This window comes from Vombatus ursinus, unplaced genomic scaffold (genome assembly GCF_900497805.2).
Source record: "Vombatus ursinus unplaced genomic scaffold, bare-nosed wombat genome assembly UNPS02014784.1, whole genome shotgun sequence".
In the NCBI taxonomy this organism is placed as follows: domain Eukaryota; kingdom Metazoa; phylum Chordata; class Mammalia; order Diprotodontia; family Vombatidae; genus Vombatus; species Vombatus ursinus.
In genome coordinates, this window is record NW_020954562.1 from 21,963,576 (window position 1) to 21,976,214 (window position 12,639).

Genomic DNA, 12,639 nt, shown 5'->3' on the forward strand with positions numbered 1-12,639 from the left:
ATACTTGGGCTAATGTGTAAATGGAGGACAAAGAGGTTAAGAGAAGTGTGGTTGAGAAGTTGGACAGGTTGTCAGCATGGGTGTTAAAAACACTGAAGATATGATGGAGAGAAGAATATAAATGAGAGCCAGAGGTTAGTTAGGAATGTGGAAAAATGTCTGGGGAGGTGGTGAATGCAGTCATATAGAGAAATAGCATAGACTTTGATGAGTCATAAAGAAAGGGTAGAAGAGAATCAATCTAGAATGACTACAGAATCAGAGAATGTTGGTCTGGGTAATCTTTGTAGGGTCATTTATGAATCTAATCCTCTCCATTCCATAGATGAGGATACTGAGGAGAAGAGCAACTTGGACTATACAATAAGTAAATAGTAGAACTTAGAAGAGAATGCTGGACTTGAGTTTAGGAAGACCTGAGTTCAAATCCTTCGCTTAGTACTTGTCTTTTGACAATGGGCAAGTCAATCTCTCTGAGTTTCAGTTGCCTCAAATGTAAAATAGGGATAGTAGTACATGTAGTACTTTATCCAACTTATAAGATTGAGACTTAAATGAAGTAGCATATATAAATTGCTTTGCAGATTTTAAAGCACCAGAGTATAGGATATCCCAAAAGTCTTAGTGCAGTTATAAGCTATTAAAGTTTAAAACTCCACTAAGATTTTTAGGACAGATTGTCTAAGTACTCAATCAGTAATTACTTTTTTTCACTACACATGTTCAGTTATTTTTCAGTCATGTCTGACCCTTCATGACTCCATTTAGGATTTTCTTGGCAAAGATGAAGAAACTGGCAAACAGGGTCAGGTGACTTGGCCAGGATTACATAACTAGTAAGTGTCTGAGGTCAGATTTCAACTCAGGGAGATGAATGAGTCTTCCTGACTCCAGGCCAGGCACTACCTAGCTTCCCCCACTGCACATGACTGGGTACTGAAAAAGAATTCCAAACTTCGCCTTCCTCCATTTGGATCATGAGAAGTGGGCAAACAACTTTGAAAGGCTTATAATGTGATTAATGCAATGGCCAACTTTCATTCCAGAGGATTGGTTGCTTCCAGAGAATCTGTGCTACGCATTTGTTGATAGAGGAGATGAATTCAAGATGTAGGCTGAGATATACATTTTTGGAACTTGGATGATGTGGGATTTCATTTCTTTGACTATGCATATATGTTAAAAAGGTTTTATTATTTTTTTCTTTTAAATGGATGAGGGGGGAAGGAGATGGGTGAAAGGCCAAGAAAATGAATACTTGTTAATTGAAAAATAAGGCAAAAATAAAAGCAAAAAAAGGAGATCACTTAAAAAATCTTCCTGAGAGAGAATGCTTAATACAGATTTTTGTCCAATAGAGGAAGTGGAGCAATGTGATCAGAAATAGGTTTAAGATGAAGAAAAACTAGCTAATAAATGGATTGTAATTTTTTGACTTAAATTTCCCCACTGGGGTATATCTTGGAAGAAGAAAGACTGTAGATATGTGTGCTTATTTAACTAGCTCCGACTCTTCTTTTCACAATCAGAAACAGGTGTGACACAGCTGGAAGAGGAAGGTTGCCATGGTTACAGTAAAAGCCTCTGCTCAGATGTGTTAAAGTCATGTTTCAATAATCAATATTGAATCTGATCCCATGGTAAACTGAAGTGAATGAAATGCCTTCTGGTATTTGCTCGCCAGCAGGAGACAAATTTACTCTCTCACACACCTCAAGTTACTCTGTCATAAATGATCTTTTGGGAATTTGATTTTTACTACTGTGCAGTGATAGAGCCAATATGCCTCCCTAGGGCCAAGCCTACAGTCCAAAGGAAACCTACAGCATTTGAGAGTCAGCCAAATGATAAACATTGAGAGCTTATTGTGTGCCATGCACTATGCTAAGAGATAGGAATACAAAGACAAATGTGAAACAGTCCCTGTCCCCAAGGAGCTTCCATTGTAATAAGGAAGATGACATAAACATATATATATATATATATATATACACATATATATATATACTTAAATAATATATATGGAATGAATACAAGATAGATTTTGGAGGAAGGATGTGGGGTGGATGGGTAGAAAGGATCAGAATAAACTTCATGGAGAGGGTGGCACTTGAGTTGAACCTTGAAGAAAATCTCAGATTCCAAGAGGTCGAAGTGTGGAAGGAATGTGTTCAAGGCCTGGGGAGAAAGCCAATGCAAAGAGATGGAGTGGGGAGATGGAGGCACACGTGTAAAAGGGTAAATAAATAAGCCAGTATAGCTGGGTCACAGTGTAAGAGGGGAACAATGGAGCCCCAGGGGTTTATTGAACAATAAGTTTCATGATCAAACCTGTGTTATGTGAAAATCAGTTTGGTGGGAAAATGATTTAAGGCAGAGAATCCAAATAGGAGGCTGTTGCAATAGTACAGATGAGTGGTGCTAAGGGCCTTAACTAGAGTGGTGGCTGTGCAAGTAGATAAGAGGGGATAGATGGGAGAGTTGTTGTGAAGATAAAAGCAACAATGTTTGACAATGATTGGGGAGAGTCAGAGTGAGGAGTGAGTAAGGAAGACATGAGGTTATGAACATGGGTGACCAGAAGGATGGTGGCGATCTTAACCGAAACAGAGAAGTTCACATAATTATAAGAATTGGAAAAAAAGGATTATGATTCCTTTCTTAAAATAATAGTATACATGAATATTTTTGTGCTTCATCTCAAATGAAGATCACTTCTAAAAATGTATAATTCTTTTGTTGCTGTTATATCTGACTTTTTGTGACCCTATAGAGCATACCACACCAATACTGATCATGGGATTTTCTTGGCAAAGATTCTAGAGTGGGTTGCTATTTCCCTCTCCAGTGGATTAAGGCAAACAGAGGTTAAGTGATTTGCCCAGGGTCACACAGCTAGTAAGTGTCTGAGGCTGGATTTGATCTTAGGTCTTTCTGACTGCAGGTCCAGTGCTCTATCTATTGAGCCACCTAGCTACCTTATTTAATTCTTACTGTGTCCTGAAAGTCTTTTTTCAGTTGTAAACTCCTAAAGTTGCTAAGAATTTGGGGACCCCCTGTATATATATATATACTTATATATGTACTTATGTGTGTGTACACACACACACACATTTATATGTGTATGTGTATGTATTTCCCCACTGTTAGATTTTAAATTTACTATGCTCTAACATTAGGAAATAGTAATTCCATATTTGTATTCTTCAAATTAGGCATTTTCTGCCTTCAGTGTCACTTAAATTGTGTGAATGTAGCAGGGAGTATTCAGTTCCTAGCAGGACCATTTTCCTGTTACCCTCTAGAGTACATTCCTATTTTGGCTTAGCCCTCATCTATTAGAAACTCATCCTTTTTAAGATCTAAACGTTTAAAAAACCACTTTAGCATCCCGTGGAAGTTAAAGTTAAACATTTTACTTAGAGTAGAAAAAAAAGACTTAGTAATATCAAATTTCAGTCAACACAATAACCCAACCTTGACATCCTTCCCCTACCCCCTACCCCACACCAAGTTCAAGATTCTCCTTTTTTCCCCCTTCAGATCTAATACTCAACCTACTCAAGAAAATTAGAAATTGTCTCAATAGCCTATACCTGTTTTATTTGGTTTTTTTTTTTGCAGGGAAGGGAGGAGAGAAAATATAATTTTCTGGTCAAGGAGGGAATAAATTCCTTATATTATAAGTTCCTGATAGTTTTGTATTATAAGAATTTGTTTGGTATGGTTTTTATAGTAGGAATATAATTCTGTGAGGCTTCTGTGAATCTTTCTATGAAACTCATTCTCAGGGGTACATTATGCAATTCATCAAGCTTCTCACTTCAGACAACAAAAACTCTAGGAAATACTATAGGGTTTGCCACCATTAAAAAGGATTGAATCACAAGGCATGTCTTCTAGTGGCTTATAATTTAACTCAGGGATCTTGTTCTTGCTAGCAGAGAAAGCTGTATCTGAGAGTGCCTTGGCTATTAGAGCACAGCCCATCAGATCAATTTCCTGTTATGTACCAGTCATTTAGAGAAGTTCTAAATAGTAATATGTTCTAGCTAGCTGTGCTTGTTTATCAAAATTAGTTCTTTGTTTGAAAACAAACATTGTGAATTAGATTACATCAGAGAAAAATAAAGTAAAAGAAATAATACAAAGAATAATACATAAAGAGAAATATGTCTAGTACAATTTGATAACTTTTCTTTCTGCAATCAACTGCTCTCGAGGGAATTAACTTTATTAATTCCCATTTTTATCATAGGACTAGGACACATCTTAGACTGAACTGTTCTTAAAATACCAAGGAGTTTATTCTGTTATTTTTATCTCCTGGTTACAGATCTGAAACTTGGTACATCAGAGCTTGATATGGGGTGGGTGGCTTTAAATAATGAAATTCCCAATCACTTGAATTTTCATATTTTCGCCTTTTATTGGTTTTACATTTACATCAACTGTTGACTCTATCTCTACCAGCCATTTTCTCTTTGAATAGACTAATGGAGCCTCAGCCCAAGAGTTGAAAAGGAAAAGGTATCTTGTCTCACACCACGCTAAATCAATGTTAAGGAAAAAGTTTGGTAGTGATTTCCACCCTTTCCTTACTGTACCACAGGATTCTCTTACAAGAGAGCTGACTGAGATTATTAATATATTTTTTGTTGATAGGGATCACAACAGATCAACAGATAATTTCAAATTAAATTATAAACTGCTTCAAATTAAATTATAAACTGGAGTACTAGACTTTTGGATTTGGGGTCATATTTTACTTGCATAAAATAAATACTATAGGTTCCAAGATGTTTAAATTAGAAGCATAGATTTCTTAATAAACTTAATCTGATGATAGTATGTAGTGGATACCCATCCTTTGATTGGTAGCCAGCTAAGAACTAATATACAGGAAAAGCCCAGTTCAGGAGATAATAGCTCAAGATTAAATAATATAGAGCTCCAGCTGTGCTGTGGAGAGTGGCGGGGATGAGAGGGAACCAGCACATGCCCAGTGAGCACAGAATCAGTGGGGGCAGAAGGCCCCTAGCTGTGGGCACTTACAAGAGGCTGGAGGTTTAGCTTTGGTTTCAGGCTACAGGAGAGAACTGAAGATCTGGGGCAAGAGGCACCATCCCCCATACTCCAGGGCTAGAGGTGATTACAAAAATTAAGCTATTATTATGAAATAATGTTCTGATTATACATACAACATTCTTTATGTATGTATGTATGTATGTAAGAATCAGAACAAAAGGGAAAAATGGAAACATTATTTCCATTAATATTAATATTAATTCAATCAATTCAATTAATTCAATGCAATTCAATTAATTGATTGAATGCAATTTGAATGCAATAATGAAACATTATTTCAGAACATTATATACATACATAAAGAATCCAACCATAGAAAGTTATTGTGGGAATAGAGAAGACTGGGGTTCATCTTCAGAGGAGGATATTGAAACAAAGAAAATGTCTTCTACCCCAAAGAGTTATGTCAAATGGTCACCTGCCCAAAAAGAATTCACAGAAGAACTAAAAATAGACTTTAAAAATCAAATGAGAGAGATGGAGGAAAAACAATAATAAATAATCCAAGAAAAAAAGATTATGAAAAGAAAGTCAACCAATTAAAAAAGAGATCCAGAATCTTAAGAAAGAAAATGATGCCTTGAAAATTAGAATTGGGCAAGGTGAAGCCTGTGAAGTTATAAGAGATCAAGAAATAATTAAATGGAAAATGAAGAATGAAAAAATAGAAGAGAAAGTAAAACATCTTATGAGAAAAACAACTGATGTGAAGAACAGATTAAGAAGGAAAAACATAAGAATAATTGTACTACTTGAAAGCTATGATAAAAAAAAAGAATCGATACAATAATACAAGAAATGATTAAAGAAAATTGTCCTGAAGCATTAGAATTAGGGGGAAGTAGAAATAGAAAAAAATCCTTCAATCACTACTTGAAAGAGATCCTATGAGGAAAACTTAGAGTCAAATTCTGAAACCCCCACCTCAAGGATAAAATATTAAAAGCAATAAGAATAAATCAATTTAAATATGATGGTGCCACAATTAGAATCACACAAGACCTAGCAGCAGAGACACTAAAGGACCACAGGTCTTGGAACACTATATATTGACTAGCAAAAGAACTGGGGCTCTGACCAAAAATATCATACCCAGAAAAGTTAACCATAATCCTGAATGGAAAAAAAATGGACATTTGATCAACTGTCAGACTTTGAAGACTTTGGTAAAAACAAACAAACAAACAAAAACCTGAACTTAATATACTTGACATACAAGAGAAACATAAAGTACATTCCAAAGACTGATTATAAGGGATTCAATAAGGTAGACCATTTACTTTCTATATATGTAAAATGTAAAATGTATGTCTAAGATTGTTGTTACTAATTGGATAGTTCATAAGAAAGATTGAGGTAGACCTGAGTATGATATGACTTTAAAAAGTAAAACCATTTAGGAACAGCTAAAAAGAGGAATTATTTTATACAAATGAGGTGCAAGAGGAAGAATTGAAACAGAGGAATTAGATGGTGGAGGAGGGCTAGTAGTTCTGATAACCTACTTTCATTGGGAATGGGTTTAAGAAGGAATAATATATATCTAGAAATATATATCTAAATTCAGAAGAAATAAAATGGTAAGGGGATAAGAAAGGGAGAGAGGACAAAGGAAGGATTTTTAGAGGGGAGGGTGAGGGAATAGGTTATGGGGGGCTATAGAAGGGTGTTTAGATTTATGGGAATGGGAGGGTAGGGGAGAGATCCTTGGAGGAGGAGTAGGTAATAGGAGGACGTGGTAGTGAGTAGAAGTAAAGTAGAGGAGTCAGGAGGGATAGGAAACGAGATATGCACAAACATAAAAACAAAGATCAGGAGTAGAATTTGTTAAGGAAAGTATATGTCTATATATGTATGTCTATATGTGTATGTATGTATCCATATGTAGAAATTTATCTGCTCTTAATTGTAGCCTTCTGGGGGGTAGAAGGGAGGAAGGATGAAAAAAAGAACAAAGTAAAAAGTACACAGCAGAAAACAAAAAAAAACTTAGAAGGAAGCAAAGAAAAGATGGACAGCTCTCAGTTCAACATGTAGTATTTGTCATACACACTTTCTTGAAATGAAAATTTATTGTTTGAATCCTCTCTTATGTTTTGCTATGTACATACGTGCTTTTTTTCTTTACTTTGTATTTAAATTCCAATATTTAGGTTTATGATATATGTTTTTTTTTTCTTTTCTCTCTTCTGTATTTGTGTTCTGGTGTTTGTCTGAAAAAAAAGATTAAATATTATAACCACTAGGTGGCAGTGATAGCTGCTATCTTGATTCTGTACAAGAGAAAGGATCAGAAACTGATGAGTCTTATGATTTCATCCTGTGCATTGAAGCTGCTGAATTGGTGTGTAGAGAAAGTATGCTGAGCTCTCAGTTGTTCTGAGAAAATGGACATCCTTCTGTCCTTTAGCTCTGCCTCTCTTTACCAAGCCGCAACACCTCTCTATGTTGGCATGTGGATTGTCATTGATTTACCCAATTGGGATAAGCACTTGAGCCCCTACCTTTGCCAAACCCTGTCTCTTCCCTGTACTTGCTATACTTTATGGAGTTCTAATCGTATGACTCAGCATAATTGAAGGGGCTTGCAAAATTGTGAATAGACGAGTTTGAAAGCTACGTATTAATATTCTATTATTGCTATAGAATTAATCAAGAATGATACATAACAAAATACCTACCTCCCCCATCCTCTGATCCCCTGCTTCTCTAAGACCTTTGCAGTTTCCACACAGTATATAAGCTGTTCCCAGGAATTCTGAGAAATGCACAGTTCAGTTTGTTTATTGATCCCTGGATAGACCTGGATATTTAACTAACACATCCAGTAGGGCTACTTGTTAGATGAAGACCAAAGAATTCTGAAACCAGAACCTAGGTTTCCTCTCTGGCCTAGAGAGCAGATGTGTGCTTCTGTAACTAGGACCTTGCTGGATCTTGGCAGCCTTGTTACTGGCGAGGACCTTTGACTACTTCTCAAGATCATCCTTAGAAAGCAGAATGAGTCCAGCCTTGCTGGACCTAGCAAGGGAAATATACATATATATTTCCTCTCTGAACAAATACTCTGCTGTCCTATACAGTGGGTAGGAGGAAGGGCAGACACAATTAGAGGGATCCTATAATAACATTGCTGTACATATAACAGCTTAGTTTACCATAATTAGGCTAAATGAATAGCCTAAGAGAATTCCCAAGGAATTAAATTTCATTATATCTCATTGGTTATTTCAAGTTACAGTAAGAAAGGCCTATGTGGAGGTTAATACTGTCATTCAATGAGGGAGGAAAGGGTGGTTAGGAGAACTGAATTTATGTATGTTGGTGCTCATTTGAGGCCTGAAGGCATGATAACTTATTCAATTTTAGATTCAAGTTTGTTGGAAAATTACTATCCATATCATAGAGTACTTTACTGTCTTTGGGCCTCAATTTACTGATGTAAAAATGAAGGTATTGGAATAGATAATCTATGAGACTCCTTCCATGCTCATATGATAGCACCCTCGAAACTTTTGCATACTGTTGATCCACTGAGAACCAGAATGGGTGGCTTTTCAGATGTAAATTAGTATACTTCCTCTCTGGGTAAAACTATCATTTTAAATAGTCTAATGGCTCTGAAATATAGCTGGTTCATACTTATGAATGGCATTTTTATGGAATCACTCAATCTAATCATCAGGAAAGCTATAGACATTTTAAAAATTAGCATATTTAGCAAAGATGTTCAATGGATAGCAACATTAACTCTGCTATTTGCTTAGTTCTAGGCCCAGATCTGCCACTAAATAATTATGGAAAATTCAGCTAACCTCCTTGTCCTTATTTCTTCATCCTTAAAATTTGAGGATTGGACTTGATAATCTCTGAATTATCTCCAGCTCTGAAATTTGATGTTATACTCAGCAAGAAAAGTCCCTTTAAGGGGTAATGTCTGTGTCTTCACTGACAACATCATCATCATTAGATTCAATATCTATAGTCTTTCTTGCAAGAGACAATATTTTTCTCTCCAAATCAACAGGTGTTCAGCAACTTTTCTCTTAAAAAAAAAACAAAACCTCCTTATAGTCTTTCTATGTGAAAATGTTGTGACTTGAATGAACAAAGTTGAAATTCTCAACATGTTGTAACACTCAGTACAATTAATTTGATCAGCTTATTTGTGATACGCAGACAGCACTGGGAGGCACTTCAGATGTCATCTAGTCTGAGCCAAGGCATGTAGGGATTCCTATTGCATGTAGGAGTCTCGCCTTATAGGCAGTCTATCAGGCTTCTCTTGAACATTCTCAATGATGGAAAAGTCATAACTTTACAGGGAAGGCTTTTCCACTTCTTGACAATTTAAATTTTTACCAAAGTATTCATTATTATTATTTTTTCTACATTTTAAACTTTATTGACTGACCCCTTTTTAAGAACAAGGAGTAACCCCAAAAGGCACTGATCAAGCTATAGGTCTGATAGGTCTCACCATGGTACTCAAAAATGTTCAGTGGCATCCAATTGTACAAATTCAAGATGACCTTTTTATATATTTGCTTGATTTCCTCACTATATTGTAAGATTCCTATGAGCAGTAGTGTCTCACATAGTATTGAGGCAGTATTCTTACTGCCTCATGTGTAGTTGTATAGCCACAAATGTCTGTTGATGACAATTCTGTTATAACTGGGTAGGGGCTGTTCTAAGGAAACATTTTAAGTGCCCATTTACATTGATGATGGCATAATAATAATGATAACAATGATAATGACAGGCATCAGATATGTCTATGGTGGATGCGTTTGGAAGATTACATTACTGGAGGTGGAGCCAAGATGGCGGAGGGAAAGCGGTGACTTGCTAGAGCTCTCCCCCAAACCCCTCCAAATACCTACAAAAAATGGCTCTAAACAAATTCTAAAGCAGCAGAACCCACAAAAAAAACAGAGTAAAACAAATTTCAAGCCCAAGACAACCTGGATGGCTAATTGTAAAAGTATATTGCACGGGGTGGGGAGAAGAGTGCAGTTTGGCGTGGGCATGCAGGCTGCAGCGACCCTGGAGCCAGCCTCAGAGGACTGAATCGCAGGCAGCTGTGGCGGTTTCCAGACTTCTCAACCCCTGAACACCAAAGACAACTTAGAAGGTCAGTAGGAAAAGTCTGTTACTGCGGTGAGAGAAGAAGCTAGATCTCAGTTGCCCCAAGGGAAGCGGCTGCCTTCTGAGCTTCTGGCCCACAGACTGAGGGGGAATCGAGTGGCTGATCAGAGGGGGATTGCAGGGATCTCTTTGCCAGTGCTGAGGCAGGAATCTCTTGCTTTACCAGTGCTTGGATCTGGATTACAGTTCTGAGGGGCGGTCCTGGGGTGAGGAGGAGTGCTGGCATGCGGGAGCTTGTTGTGGCTGTGGAGAGGAAACACCTTGCCCCTTATCATAGCACCTTGCAAGAACTGACACTTTTCAGGTCCCTAGAAGTATCTCTGAAAACAGCTGTACAAACCCCCAAAGCTTGGGACAGTACATTCTCTTCACATTGGAAACAGACTCTTACCTTAACAAAGAGTTTAAAACTCAAGTAATTGGTTGGGATCATGAGCAAGCAGCGCAAAAAAAGTCGGACTATATTATCTTACTTTGGTGACAGAGAAGATCAAAACATACAACCAGAAGAAGAAAACAAAGTCAAAGCTCCTACATCCAAAACTTCCAAGAAAAATATGAATCAGTCCCAGGCCTTGGAAGAGCTCAAAAGGGATTTTGAGAAGCACGTAAGAGAAGTAGAGGAAAAACTGGGAAGAGAAATGAGAGTGATGCAAGAAAATCATGAAAAGCAAGTTAACAGCTTGCTAAAGGAGACCCAAAAAAATACTGAAGAAAATAACACCTTAAAAAATAGCCTAACCTAAATGGCAAAAGAAGTCCAAAAAGCCAATGAAGAAAAGAATGCCCTAAAGAGCAAAATTGGCCAAATAGAAAAGGAAGTCCAAAAGATTACTGAAGAAAATACTTCCTTAAAAATTAGAGTAGAGCAACTGGAAGCTAGTGACTTTATGAGAAATCAAGACACTGTAAAACAAATCCAAAGGAATGAAAAATTAGAAAACAGTGTGAAATATCTCAATGGAAAAATAACTGACCTGGAAAATAGATCCAGGAGAGAGAATTTAAAAATTATTGGACTATCTGAAAGCCATGATCAAAAAAAGAGCCTAGACATCATCTTTCAAGAAATGATCAAGGAATACTGCCCTGATATTTTAGAACCAGAGGGCAAAATAGAAATTGAAAGAATTCACCGATCTCCTCCTGAAAGGGATCCACAAAGGAAAACTCCTAGGAATATTATAACCAAATTCCAGAGTTCCCTGGTCAAGGAGAAAATATTACAAGCAGCCAGAAAGAAACAATTCAAGTATTGTGGAAACACAATCAGGATAACACAAGATTTAGCTGCTTCTACATTAAGGGACCAAAGGTCTTAGTATAGATATTCTGGAGGTCAGAGGAGATAGGATTACAACAAAGAATCGCCTACCCAGTGAAACTGTGTATAATCCTTCAGGGGAAAAAATGGTAATTCAGTGAAATAGAGGACTTTCAAGCATTCTTGATGAAAAAACCAGAGCTGAATAGAAAATTTGACTTTCCAATACAAGACTCAAGTGGAAAATGAAAAGGTAAACAGGAAAGAGAAATCATAAGAGACTTATTAAGGTTGAACTGTTTACATTCCTGTATGGAAAGATGATATTTGTAACTCATGAGACCTTTGTCAGTATTAGGGTAGTTGGAGGGAAAAAATTATATGTATGTACATATATATAAATAGATTGATAGATAGATAGATAGAGGGCACAGGGTGAATTGAAGATGAAGGGGTCATATCTGGAGAATAAAATGAAGGGGTGAGAGAGGATTATATTAGGAGAAGGAGAAAGGGAAAGGTAGAACGGGGTAAATTATTTCACAAAAAAAAACAGAAAAGAAAAGGCTCTTACAGTGGAGGGGAACTGGGGGAAAGTGAGAGGAAATGAGTGAATCTTATTCTCATAGGATTTGACTTAAGGAGGGTATAACATACACATTCAATTGGATATGGAAATCTGTCTTACCCTACAGGAAAATAGGAGGGGAAGGGGACAAGAGAGTAGGGGGATGATAGAGAGGAGGGCAGATTGGGAAAGGGGGTAATCAGAAGCAAATACTTCTGAGGAGGGACAGGGTCAAAAGAAAGAATAGAATAAATGGGGGGGCGGGATCATTAAGGGAAATAGAGTTAGTTTTTCACAGCATGTCTACTATGGAAGTGTTTTGCATAACTGCGCAAGTATAGCCTATATTGAGTTGCTTGCCTTTTCAATGAGGGTGGGTGGGGAGGGAGGAAGGGAGAAAATTTGGAACCCAAAGTTTAAAAAAACACATGTTTAAAAAAATGTTTTCACATGCAACTGGGAAATAAGAAATACAGGAAATGGGGTACAGAAATCTATCCTGCCCTACAGGAAAATAGAAGGAGAAGGAGGGGAGAGATAGCAGGGAAAGCAGACTAGGGGAAGGGGT